Here is a 14,492-nt window from a genome sequence, read left to right as displayed (position 1 = left end):
TTATTATTATTATTATTATTATTATTATTATTATTATTATTATTATTTTATCTCCCAGAAGTTGCAGGTAAATTAATTAATTTCCCAGCAGGTTATTTAGGCCTTCTACATTATGTGGAAACAGAACTACTGTATAATATTTTCTGGTAGTTTGGTTTTCTTACAAATTCGATATTGAATTAGCTGGTAAAGAATTTTGAGAGTTTGAAATAGTCATCTAGAAATTTGGAATTATAGTCAGTAAAACTTCTTTCTTAATGATGTAACATATCAGAATGTGAAATTTTACTGTTTGGTAATACTATACATGATTATGTGGGTAGTTAAAGAGAGAAATAAATTGAAGAAAAAAGAAAATAAAATGAAAAAGAAAAAAAAAAAAAAAAAAAAAAAAACAGCTTATACGCATGTGTAAAAAGATGTACTACTCAGACAGTGAGGAGAATAATCAGCTGTTCCCTGCAGTAGTAAGAAAAGCCTTGACAGCTGTGAACCAATTATGGCCCCTGAAACCTTCACCAAGCCCTAATCAATAAAAGTGTTTGTTATTGTCTTCCAGGCTTTACAAAGTAAAAAGATGACTGAATGCCTTGGAGGCAAGGAGAAAATTTCACTTGCATAAATTCTCAGAACTGTTTTTGGGTGTGTTTGTATTCCTCTCAGAAGATGGAAAACTTTCTGAAATAATGAATTAAGTACGTTCCCCAAAGATATACCCTTAAGAAGTAATTCTGACATACAGTTTTCACCTCCCTATCTTTATGTTACTGAACCTTTAATTCTTTTCTCTATGGAAAACATTCATCACTCCTCACTTTGCCCATCTGAGCCTACCCCACCCCTTCCAAATTCCTCAGTGAAACCATACCCGGAGCCAGAAATATTCATAGCACTTGTCCAGAATACTTAAAATTATGCAGGAAAAGGCTCTCATTGATCAAACCTGACGAGTTTACTGCTGCAAATGTTTGCAGTGAACTTCATTTAAAACTTGGATTAACCAGCTGCTGTATTTGGCTCCAAACATCCTACCCAAGGAGAGTGAGGTCAGGGAGTCTGTGTGAGCATGGGAAGCTACAAAGGGCTGGGAGCTTTGAATCTAATGTACTTACAAAAGAAAAGAGCCTTAACTCATTGTACTTTCTGTTGGTAAAACATCTATGAGAAATTTAGTAACTAAGATAAAATATTGAGACCAACTATCTGACTGAAAGCTCATGTAAGGTTTAGTTCACAAGAAGCCTTTATACTGTTTTCTCTTTGTGGATACAGAATATCTCAGATATTTGTACAATCTAAGTTTATCACCTGAGGGCATTAAATAAAGAGCATCTTAGCCTTAAGGAGAAAATAATTTTTGCACAATTAGGCAAAGCAAAGTTGGAATGACAGAATATAAACAAAATTCATATGCAATAAACCAAAGTGAACCATCAGAGGTACCCAGATGTTAGTGGGAAAGTTTGGATAATTTTTTTAAAAGATTGTACCCTTTCTTGATTTAAACTGAAAGCTGGGGGAGTCTATGGGGTTGGGCCATCTTTCTTTAAAATATTTTACAAGGATGTGTTCCTTCATCTGTCCAGCTCCCTTTTTAAAGTCTCATGATCTGTCAAATACAAAAATTAAAAAGGAAAATCTAGACAGAACATTTGAGTCTGACCTGATTTTGACATAGAACCACAAATTCTCCCTAGATTCATTCCAGCCTGGATGTGGCTTTCATTTAAAAGTTAGAAAAACCTCATGATGAATTTGGGCAGAAGATCCAATAATAAGCAAAGTCTTGTGGCTTTTTTTTTTTTTTTTTTTTTTTTTTTTTTTTTAATTGGTTGGAAACTGCAGTGCTGAGGCACCAACGGGCCAACTCCTGTTCTTACCCCTGCCGTCAGAGTGGTTCCAAAGAGTGTTTATCAATATGGTGATAGGTGCTTTATATAAATAAATAAATATATATATATATATAAAATTGATGGTTTCTGAATTTGTAACGGAAGATTTATGAATTCTAGAGGTCAAATACTTCAGCAAAGATGTTTGCAAATTTTCACATTTGGCCTTGAATACTGTTTATCTTACTTGTTGTTTGTGTTGGGTAAATATATAACTTTTCAAAATTTTAACAGAATTGATGTGGGTTTATCAGGCTCAAGATAGTCTGAAGTGCTCTGATATTATAAAAGTTTGGCAGATACATGGGACAACTGTCTCAAAATTCATATTCTCCTGCACAGCCATAAGGAAACTGGTCTGACACTGAACGCTACTAGAGAAATGGACCTAAACTGGGAATGCCAGAACTAGTGCTAAAATAATCCAGAGGATCTGAGACTTTATGGGGTGATGGAGCACTGGAACAGGATGCCCTGGGAGGTTGTGGAGTCTCCTTCTCTGGAGATATTTAAGGCCTGTCTGGATGCCTACCTGGGAAACCTGCTCTAGTGAACCTGCTTTGGCAGGAGGGGTGGACACGATTTCTTGAGGTACCTTCCAAAAAAACTCTGTGATTCTGTAATTCTGTATTTGTGGCATATCCTGAGGCATTGTTCACCTAGTCTTAGAGACTAGGAGTTTTTAAGGATGCATGACAGCAGTGCCTGTTCTTCATGGGAGAAGGAGAAATGAAGGCAACAGTGAAAAGAGTGTGAAATAATGTGATATCTAGATTTCTGGATGGATGTGTCTAGAGAAAACTTGAATCTGGAAATCAAGCCCCCTGAAATTTGATAGAAGTTAGATTCTTATGTCACTCCTTTTTTTAAGTATCAATGTACCAATTTAACAGGCAATATTAATCATTGGTACTTATTAAAGAAAAAATTGATTTGCATCAGTTTGCAAACATGCATTTGAAAAGGATGCAGATTATCAGTCAATATTTGATCCCAAAGAGACTGACAATATGAATTCTATGAAACCTCTCAGTTTGTGGATATCATAGCATGTCTTTTTTTTTTTTTTTTTTTTTTTTTTTTTTTTTTTCTCCCATAACACCCATAGGAGCAATTTTTTGATCCTTTCTAGAAAGCGTATAGCTGCCAGAATATTTCACTAGACTTTTCTAGCCATAATTCAGTATTAGGCAATATTTCATTTTAACTGCAGTAGAGGAAAACACATATGGACATGCAAGTCTAGAAAAATATGAAGTATGGCTGCAGTTATACTCTTTGGATTCTGAATATAGATTATTGGAGGGGGGGAGTGGTTTTCTGAATTTGTTTTTGTATGTTTCTTAGTCTTAAAATGTCACCTAATTTCAGGCTCAGTGAAGTAATGCTTGATGCCTTCACAAGAGTACAATGAATAGGTGAATCTATTCTTTGTACCCCTCTAATACCTTGAATCAAGTATGACCTACTTCACTTTTGCTCTGAAAATATATTTTCATGTGAGGTTTCATTTTTCCCCCTGCTAGATCTTATCAGGTATGTTCTTCTCATCAGTTTTAACTTTAGCAGAAGCTCCAAGGATCCCAGAACAGCAAAGAAAATAATCATTTCATTAAACTTACAAATGAGTGACAGATGTAGACCATTCAGCTTTTCATTTTCTCCCTTAAGACATGTATGTAAAATTTTCTTGGTTTTGAGAATATCCATATGAATAGGAAACAATTTCATTTGGTATGAAGGATGGCCCAGAAGGACTCTGTTTCATTCAGAGTAATGCATTTCAAAAATAAAATAGTCCATATGTATAAAATGTATACCTATTGCACAAAGGGAAAAGAGTAAACAAATAAATGCTAACCAATCTGAGCAATGCACGTATGATGGAGTGTTTGTTTGTTTGTTTGTTTGTTTGTTTTTCCTAATTGTTATCCAAGACTGCATAACGGTTTCTGTTTTACTATCCCTTTAAAAAAACCTTCACACTTCAACATGAAGTATAGTTCTTTTCAAATATACTTTATCTGGATCTTTTGCTTTTGGTTAAAGCAACAATGCCAACAATTATAAGTCTGAAAAAGTTTTTTCTTTTCTGATGTTTTTTCCATTTGGCAAACATTTATATTTTTCTTTCCTAACACAGATGAAACCTGACATTATGACTATTTTCTTGTAACTGTTATAAGGATTTCAATTCTCTAACATCTTATCAAATAAGTGTTATTTGTTCAAACTAAATCATCCATTGCTTATTATTATTTATTTATGCTTTGCAATCATAGCAAGAACACTCACTGCTCAGAGTTAGGTCAATACAATATAATACAAAACAAAAAGGTAGGGCCTTACCAAAGGACTGATGAAACCAACAAACCTTTAGCATAAGGCTAAAGGCTAAAAGCTAATTGTTTTGTTAAGTGCTTTGATAGGGTTGATGTTTTCATTCTCTTGACTTTTTATCTTGCTTCAAAACAGTGGAGGGGAAACATGCATTTAGAAATAAAATGATACATTTACCATTCACAATATCTTCTATTATCTTTGTGTGTGTGTGTTTGTGTGTGTGTAAAAAATCTTGACATATTCTTGTTGATCTAAGAATATTCACTTTCATTTAGTCTTGATTCTTTGATTTAGAATAAGGCTATACATACATTTAAATGAATGTCCTATGAACCACTGAGGCACACATAAAAAGTATACATTGAGATTGAAAAAAAAAAATAGAGTTATTATCTTGTGATAAGCACAATTTTTAAATGCTGTTTCATTTAAATCTGACTATTCTTTTTAGGAACTAAATAAGCACATGTGTTACCTTGAGTGGCCTGGATAGATTTGTTAATTTATATTGGCCAACGTGATCTAGTGGGTGGCACCCCTGCCTGTGGTAGAGGTTTTGGAGTTAGATGGTCTTTAAATTCCCTTCCATCCCAGGCCATTCTAAGATTCTATATTTTACTTTATTTGCATTCTGTCTGTATCAATCATAAGATTTAAAAAATATTTTTACTATTTTGTTCTCATGAACTTTTTCCTGAGTGGGTTTGAGTGGCTGTCATATTTTCATATTTCAGATATAGACAAAATTGGGTTAAAAAAAAAAAAAAAAAGACAAGTTTGTGTTAAAAGTACACTCATATTACATGACAGTAGCTAGGGATGAAAATGTAAGAGGTTAACCTCTAAATACAATTCCATATGCATTCACATATACATTTCCACACAATCATCAATATAAATAAAAATGTCTCAAATTCCCAACAAATAAAAGGATCATTCATGAAGTACTTGATTGTCTCATACTGTGTTACTTAATATGGGGTAATAGGTGTTTCACATCACAAAGCCATCAGGTGTTTCAAGACAAATGAAATATAAAAGCCATGTTTGGTGGGGGAGGAAGGTTGTCAAAGTTTGAATGTACCCATTGAATATCAGTAATTGCCACTTAGTGTTTGATTTAATGAAAGCCACTGAATATAGGCAGCCATTTCTTTTGTCATGGTTTGTGTTCCCATTTGTACTATACCTTTTCTGTCTTCCAAAGTCAAAGCCACACTCCTTCATTTCAGAGTACCACTTCAATCCCTTCTGCATTCATCCTCATCTGCATGTATTTACATGTTAAACAGCTCTGTTAAAAATGAGTATTTCCAGCTCTGAAGCTAACGAGCTTGCTTTAATTCAACCTTAGACTAAAAAGGCATAACCACAAATGCACCCAAAACTATGTGCCTTTCTGTGTGTCCTTCACTTTTTTGTCACTGAAGCTCCTTGCGGACAGACAACTTGCTCATGACACAAGGGTTTACAACTTCTTTATTTTGCTTTCTCGTAAGCTAAAGGTGAGTCTGACAAACCTAATAAACTTGCTGTGTTAGTACAGTGATGCCAGGGTCCTATTTCATCAGCTCAGCTCTTCTGATTAAGTCCTGTTTGGATGATGGTATTTATGAAGAAATAAAGAGAATAAACATAGTAAGAAATCTATTTGTTCAAATGCAGATTTATTTTACTGTTAACTGCTACTAAAAAGTCTCTCTTAGTTTATGTTTCTTGAGGGATAAGGGGATTCTTTAATTGTTTCAATGAGCATTTTTTTTTTTTTTTGATCCTTTTGACTCTGTTTATATTTGTCCTAAATGCTATATCAAATTCCAAAGCAAACATTCCATTAAAAAATGTAGATTTGAATGGGGATTGGAAGCAGATTTGCTAAAGCACCATGAGAAAGATATTTGTATCTTTAAATTTTAAGGACTGAAATTGAAATTGGTAAGAAACTTTACTACAGATCCTGTACAGTTGAAAAATTCTCAGCTGCATTTAGGGTTTTAATCAGGGTTGATTATAAAGGTAGGATTCACAGGAGCAGAGGACACAAAATTCTCCATTGTTATTATTCTTCTTGAAAAAATAAAGAAAAATATGAAATGAATTTTGGAGGTAGTGTAATGGGCAAGTAGGTGAGAATTTAACAAATGTTACATGTTATATATATATACAAACAGTGGATTGGCATAGTAATTTCATTATTAAGGTCTCATCATGAGCAGAACAATTGTTCTGGCATAAAGTTATTTCTGTTTTAAAATAAAGTGTCTGCAGAAGAGCTGTTCTAGGCAAGTCTTTGGGATCCTAGATTAACAGTTACTTCTAAAAAAAGTTTCAATGTTCCAAATTCAGTCAGGTGCTTTTGTAAGGGGGAAATTAAATACACCACAAGAAAAACAAGAAAAGCAAAAACATATTTATGTAGCTAACCTCTTCTCAGTGCTTTGTGGGGATAGGACAAGGGGCAATAGTCGCAAGATGGAACACAGGAAGTTCTGCACCGACATGTGAAAGAACTTCTTCACAGTGATAGTGATGGAGCACTGGAACAGGCTGCCTAGAGAGGTTGAGGAGTCTCCTTCTCTGGAGATATTCAAGGCCTATCTGGATGCCTACCTGGGCAGCCTGCTCTGAGGAACCTGCTTTGGCAGGGGGGTTGGACCCGATGATCTTTCGAGGTCCCTTCCAACCCCTACAGTTCTGTGATTCTGTGATTCTGTGATATTGACTGAATAGGAATGCTACATGACAGAAAGCTTGCACCAAACTTTTGGATTCTTATGACATAAAAATTAGTTAACTCTATAAAATTATTTTTGTACTTTCATAGTTGCAAAATCTTTATAGGCATAATAAAACTTGATAGATCCTTCTATCTTGATCTATCCTTGATGTATCTCCAAAATTAAATAAATAAATTTTGAAAAGAGCAATTTTCATTCGAATTGGAATGGATTTCTGTAATTCCTTCTGAATCTCCCTAGTTTGCTTCTTTCTCTGTCCGGCTTCAATTTGCTTGAAAACCAGTATTTGGTCTAGCCTGGATGTGACAGTCTGTTTATTTAAAAATAGAAGAACAAGTTGGAAAGAAACTTGACAGAAGTAGGTATTTCTAGACTTATTTAGACTTGGTCTTAATTAGACTTGTTTGCTTCTGAATGCAGCTTCAGGTAGAGTGCTCCGGCTGTGCTGCTGAGCAAACACCATCTGTCTTACAGGGCATGCCAAAAGTATCTATGTAGAATGTGTCTGCTGGCAAGTATTTCCAGTATTGCATATCCTGGTAAACTACATCTGCTGGAAAGCTGAATTTTTGTTTGTTTGGTTTTGCTTGTTTTGTTTATGTCTTTGTTTAGTTTAGCTTAATTTTGCTTTCTTTGTTTTGTTTTGCTTGCTTTGCTTTCTTTTTAAAAGGCAAAATGAGAAATTTCCAAACAAAATGAGATTATTCTGATGAAAAAAAAAAAAAAAAAAAAAAAAAAAAAAAACAGGTATCAAAATATCAAAATACGGGAAGTTTCAGCTGTTCTTCCCAGTTGATGCACAACTGTCTTTCTAGTGTTCCAAGACATCCAGAAGCAAGAATGTGCTTCTATGTACATCTCAATAATTCATATCCATAATTCATAACATGGCCATGAAATACAGTCGAAATCCCAATGCACTTTCTCTGCCTTTTATTCAAATGGGTAAACTATGGCCAAAATCTGATTAGGCACCTGATACCAACTATAATAAAACAAGAAACAAGAGTTGCGGGCTGAATTTCACAGCAATATGCAGTTTCTTCTTCATCCCAGTCTTAGCATTACAGGCATAAAATTGTACTTTTATTAATTGTTCAATAAACACACTAAAACTCACCAGCTTGTTTTTCATAGTTATTCACCTTTACTGTTCCTGTTTGTAATTAAACTGGAAGTCAGGGCAGGTTTGTTTTTTTTTTATGATACTTGAAGCAAATGTTTTTTTCTTTTTTTCTTTTTTTTTCTTTTTTTTTTTTTTTTTCCTTATATATATATATATATTACAATGGATTCTGATAATACTAGGATGGAGACATAGGATATGGAAGGATGTGCAGTATAGTACAGTCATATAATTTTTTTCCTGTTCTGTAACCATCATCAAGAATCATAAATTCTGGGGCAACAACTCCGAATTGTATGTGTACTTACTAGACTTGTTATCCCTGACTTTCTGGGAAACTTATTTGTAGATGTAACATATAATTTAGCAGACTTTTAAAATGTTTGAACAAAAGATGAAAAGGCTTATATTCTTACCTGAAACTTTTATTCTTGTTCCTTCTTCTTTTTTTCATAATCTAAAATTTGAATTATTTTAAAGTAAAAGTTAGAGCTGGAAATTTATGGAAAGCTAGAAAGTCAGAGTTGGCAATTTGTATGAAGAAAAACAAACAACTTTGCAGATTTATATTTTTTAAAACAGGAAAAATATTAGTTTTTGAGATTATTTTTTTCCCTGGAGTTAATTAAGAAACTCATCACAATTCTCTGTCTGTGCCTATGTGACATAACAACTTCACTGAGTTGGTTGGAAGCTTAATGAAGGCTGGGTGGGAGGGAAATCCCCGTGAGCAATTCAAAAGAACAGCTCATTTCAGTAGTAGGTTGCAAGAAAACAAAGCAAATAGACACTCAGGAGGGGAAGTGTATGATAAAAGCTTAAAAATCTTAGAGAAGAATAAGAAGAGATGAACACTGGGTTTTAGTAGAGCTTGTAGACTTAATGTTAAGCCTTTTAAATGTTAATGTTCATTAGCATCTGAAAAAGATTGCCAGAAGATGAAGAGTAGATCAAGAATATTATTTATGTAGATAGAACAGGGGAATACCTGTTTTCATGTGTACACGTGAAATAGAAGAGTTTCCTAGGGTATGCAAGTAGGCAAAGCTCTAACAGTTTGGGCAAAATCCTTGATTTGAAGATCACAGCTTCAATCCAACTGAAATATTCTATAGTCATCTCTCTCTCTCTTTTTTTTTTTTTTTTTTTTTTTTTCCTTTTTCCCTCCTAGTAAGAGATATTTGAACTTTACAGTTGTAAAATACATGTTTTATTAAATTCACAAAAGCAGATGGATTAGAATAGCATGTGTGTAAGTGTTTAGAGCATAAGACCCTTCAGAAAAGAAACTTGATATAGTTATTCTTTCTATTGCTTATCCTGGTATTATTAACTTTCCATATACTTCATGAAAAATACCATGCAAACCTAAATTTTTTTTTTTTTTTTTTTTTTTTTAATAATGTGCTGACAGACCTGACAGTGCCCCATAACATTAGGAAGTCTATTTCTGTAGCAGTGATATGGAGGGGAGATTGCCGCAACCTGTTATAAACTAAGCTGTTTAAAGCTTTATTATCCTTTATGTAACACTCATCACTGCACAACAGGCAGAAGATACTGTTCCACAAAAAATTAATGCTAAAAAGAAAATGAGCAGAAAGGTATTTCTGGATGTTGCATTATCTTATGAATCTTAAAGTTCTTTTTCCTCATTATAGGTGAAATAATAGTGGAAAAAAGATTCTGCTTACGACTTAGCAAAACAGTTAGGAAAATTACCTTTCAAATGAACATTCTCAAATGTAGAATTCTGATGTATACTAAGATAAGTTTAAGATACATAGATAAGTTTACATGTAAGTTTACATACATGTAAGTTTATATATATATGTTTACATATACACAATTCTGCAAGGGCTCTTTCCACTCTACTCTCTGTATAGCTTGTGTTAAAAATAAAAGGAATGAGTGAGTGAGACATATAACCTTATTAGTAAATAAACTTACTAGTAAAATTAACTTTTGTTACTTATACACAAAGTTCTACTGAAAGCACCATTTTAATTTTCTCACTTTAAAGAAGATAAATGTTATGGTATTTGGGTACCATAACAAAATACCACACTATTTTGTATATGAGTAAATTTCTTATTTTCTATAATTATACCTGTTCTATGATTTTTTTGCTTTGCCACTAGCATTGAACATCTAATATTTTATGTTAGCTCAACATTAACTATCAGTGGTAACAATTCTTCAGTAAATGAAATGCTTTTTTCTAAACTGCAAATGATTGCCCTTTTAATATGGCAAAATAAAATATAAACATGTTGTATGGCTGTACCAGCCAAAAATACTTCTTTGTGGGTGTTCCGGGATGAAAGAAGTGAAAATGTAAAGTGGAGCATTGAAGTCATTTCTGGAACGGGAAATGGAACTTGATGTGACAGTGCAGTTGTCTGGAACTTGATTAAAATATCCAGCTTCATCTCCAAGTGCTGATTTTATGTGTTCCAGCAGTTAGGCAATGTATGCAACATTTTTTAAGGCAATATAGCCTTGTTATGTTCACATAAACAAAAAGAAACATCTTGGGCCTAACAGACCAAAGCCATAAAAAGCCACCTGTGCTTCTCAGTATCCCCTCTGCTCCAGGGATGGGAACTGGAACCAGTGAGATGTTTGTGCAGAAGGTATTAGAATGATCGCACAGGCATTTCCACTGAGTTTCCATCCAAAACTGAGACCCAACAATTATTAATAGATTTATGCTTTAACAGATTTTCTTTCTTCCTCCAGCTACCCATTTTATCTCATTACTAGGAGCATAGCTATCTCATTTGGGCCCAGGTTCTAGCTGTCTTTAAAATTATTCTTATTTTGTTCTAGAATATGTCACAGTTACTTTTCCTCCTCATATCTTGCAGATAATTGCTTATTTTTCCACAACAAATTTCCACAGAAATTATTTGGACTGCCTAATAATTTTCTGATGTGATAGGTATTCCAGCAGTCCCTGCCTCCCCACAGCATGCTGCTGTTCAATTGTCTTTCTGAGCCAAAGATCTAACAAAGTCCTACTTTAGAGCGCAGCCTGAGCCCTAATGGTTTCATTAACATAGACACAAAATTGTTTCCACATATTTCATGCCCACAGGTCTTTGAGATTAAATTATTTCTGCATACCAGGCATCTCAGTAAATAATAGGTTAAAAAGCCTATTTATCTGTACACTTCAAGAAGCTTTATATAGGATGGTTCCATTTAAACACAGGAAAGCAGAGGAGTGCAGAAGCAAGGTGAAACACACAGTTGTAAGGTTAGATGTGAATGCCAGGGCTTCTATGTCTGAAACAAAACTCTGATAAACTGACTCAGCATCTTATCACCCATAAAAATAATGATTAAGCTTGGGAAACTTGCTTATCTTGATTTCAAACATTGTCTTCTTTTCACAGAAAGCTTTGGAAGATACAAACTTGTTAGTACTTTCCTTTTTCCAGTGCAAAATAAGGGCCCAGGAGCACTAGGTAATGTTAAGTTCAATGCCGTTTTCATATATGTAAGGTCTTCCATAAACTCATCATGTCTTTTGCCCTAGTCTTGCTACACAACAAGGCAGTAGTAGTATTTTCCATTGGGGGGCTAGATAGACATCTCCCAGAAACAGAGAGATGAAGTTTTTCAGAAAGCATTAGAGAAAGAGTTTAATTTCAGCTCTAAAGAAGTGACTGACCCTTAGCATGCAACATTGCTTCATGTACTCCTCTTGCATAGTTCTCCCCTTACATCATTTTGCTTTGAGAAATCCTCCTAAGCCCATCATGGAATTCCAGTGGTTCTGTTAAGCTTTGTTACACTGGTAGCTGTCCTCAAGTATTGATGTGTCAGGCAGGCAGAATCATAAAAATGTGCCATATCTTCTGAAATTAATAGTCTCTTCACTATTCTGCTTTTTCCCAGCCTCAGCATATGTTCATTGTTTTGCAGGTGCCCAAATAATTTAAGAGAATTTCATAGAATCACTAAGATTGGAAAAGACCTCCAAGATCATCTGGTCCAACCATCCTCCTACCACCAATATTACCCACTAAACCATGTCCCAAGTACCACATTCAACCTTTCCTTAAACACCCACAGGGATGGTGACTCCATCAATGCAGCAAAAGTTTCCAAAATGTTTCCAATTCAGCAAATTTTCTTGGATAATGCACCATAAAGTGATAATAGAAAATTTGGTGACGAGTTATAGTTCATCACAAGAATAAGATTAATTATCATGTCTCTATCTGGGAGGCACCCTTTCCAATCTAAATAGCTTGCAGTAATAAAATAAAAATTGTGAAGAGTGGCTCTAAAGTAAGGAATGTATTTAATGGATATCTTGGTAAATTTTCTGTGTACATGACAAAGGGAGAAAGAGTGAGTCACCAGAAATGCCCAATCCAAATCAAACAAAATTTCTTCTCAGTCATAATAATAAAGTCAACCACATACATTGCTGATTCACTTGATGTTTTTTAAGCTGCAGTTCAACCTTTAAAACATAATATTTCCAAGATTCTAATTTTTCTGTTAAAGCCAGTGCTAAACTGAACGGAACTGAACATTTTAAGGTGTTGAAACTTGGCAATGTAACTGCCAGTTGCACTGGACAGCTGTAAAAAAATCATTTTCTCTCTACTGTTTTTAAAATTATAGAATCATTTAGATTGGAAAAGACCTTTAATTCCAGCTGTTAAACTGTCACTGCCAAGTCTACCACTCAACCATGTCCTTAAGCACAACTACACAACTTTTGAATACCTCCATGGATGGTGACTCAGTTACTTCCCTGGGAAGCCTGTTCCAAAACTTCACAACTCTTTCAGTGAATATTTTTTTTTTCCTAATATCTAACCTAAACTTCCCTTGGTGTAATTTGAGGCCATTTCCTCTTGTCTTATCACTTAGTACTTGGGAGAAGAGACCATTCCCCACCTCGCTACTACCTCCTTTCAGGTAGTTGTAGAGAGTGAAAAAGTCTCTCCTGAGCCTCCTTTTCTCCAGGATAAACAACCCCAGCTCCTTCAGCTGCTCCTCTTAAGACTTGTTCTCTAAACCCTTCACCAGTTTTATTGTCCTTCTTTGGACATGTTCCAACACCTCAATGTCCTTCTGTAGTGAGGGTCCCAGAACTGAACACAGTATTTGAGGTATGGCCTCACCAAAACCAAGTACAGGGGGACAATCACTTCCCTAGTACTGCTTGACAGACTATTTATGATACAAGCCAGTATGCTGTTGGCCCTTTTGGCCACCTGAGCACACTGCCAGCTCACATTCATCTGACTATCAGACAATACTCCAAGGTCCTTTTCAAACAGACAGCGTTCCAGCCACTCTTCTCCAAGCCTGTAGAACTTCATGGGGTTTGTCCTGCTTACCCCTGTCCCCACTCCTTTTGTTACATCTCTGTGTGTTTTCTTACAATGTGATTGTCTGTTCAGCCTAGGAACCTGGACAAGAAGTGAAATGACACTTGGCCCTTTAGCTAGAAATAGGAGTATATTCATGCTTGTACCATGATGCAGTTTGCAGCTGTTGGTGTCATCTGTAAATATATAAATGAATCATAGGAAAGACACTGAGTTGTGAGAAGAGTTTTCTAAATATGCATTTGAGATCACTGCATTACTCTGAAATGGCAAAACCATGAGTGAACTATACAGGTGTGGTGGTTTTACCGTGTTAGGCAGCTGAACACCACAACCGCTCTCTCACTCCCCCTCCTCAGATGAGGAGGGGAAGAAGTAAAGCAAACAACTCACAAGTTGAGATAAGGATAATTTAATTAAAGAGAAAAAATATTAAGGAAATATTATTAATTAAACAATTCGACTAAAGGGAAAAAAGGGAAAGGGGAAGAGGGAGGCGAAGGGGAATAACAAAACAAGTAAAGGCTATGTGGAAGTGCAGAGGAAAGAAATGACTCTCTACTTCCCACAAATGAGCAATGCTTGACCACATCCTTGAAGCAGGGCCTCAATGCACGTAGCCGGTGTTCGGGAGGAGGACAGATGTTTTAGCAATGAGAGCCCACCCCTCCCCTCTTCTTCCTTTTTCCATCTTTTATTGCTGAGTGTGACACCATATGGTATGAAATATCCCTTTGGTTGGTGTAGGTCAGCTGCCCTGGTGATATTTCTTTCTCACTTTTTTGCCCACCCCCTAGGAGGGTTAGAGAGAGTCCTGATGCTGTGCCAGCACTTCTCAGCAGCAGACACAACACCGGTGTGATACCACTGCTGTTCTAGCTGCAAGTGCAGAGCGCAGCACTGTATGGGCTGCTGAAAGTTAACATCCCAGCCAGACCCAGTACAACAGGTTGTCCCAGCAGGGTATTAACACAGTTATATTACCACACCATACTACAAGCAATCTGAATGTGCCACATGTAAAAAAAAGTAC

General features: G+C 35.3%; 1 long non-coding RNA gene across 1 annotated transcript in view; it reads left to right on the top strand.

The window, feature by feature from the left end:
• The window catches only part of LOC118167302, a 34,188-nt gene that overhangs the window by 14,514 nt on the left and 5,182 nt on the right, over positions 1 to 14,492 (top strand). The window contains exon 2 of the long non-coding RNA XR_004751090.1: positions 11,501 to 11,572. This is a non-coding gene — a long non-coding RNA (uncharacterized LOC118167302). The remainder of the gene's footprint in view (positions 1 to 11,500; positions 11,573 to 14,492) is intronic.

Source organism: Oxyura jamaicensis, chromosome 5 (genome assembly GCF_011077185.1).
Source record: "Oxyura jamaicensis isolate SHBP4307 breed ruddy duck chromosome 5, BPBGC_Ojam_1.0, whole genome shotgun sequence".
NCBI lineage: Eukaryota > Metazoa > Chordata > Aves > Anseriformes > Anatidae > Oxyura > Oxyura jamaicensis.
The sequence above is the reverse complement of the archived record's forward strand: the minus strand, read 5'-3'. Positions and strand labels throughout refer to the sequence as shown.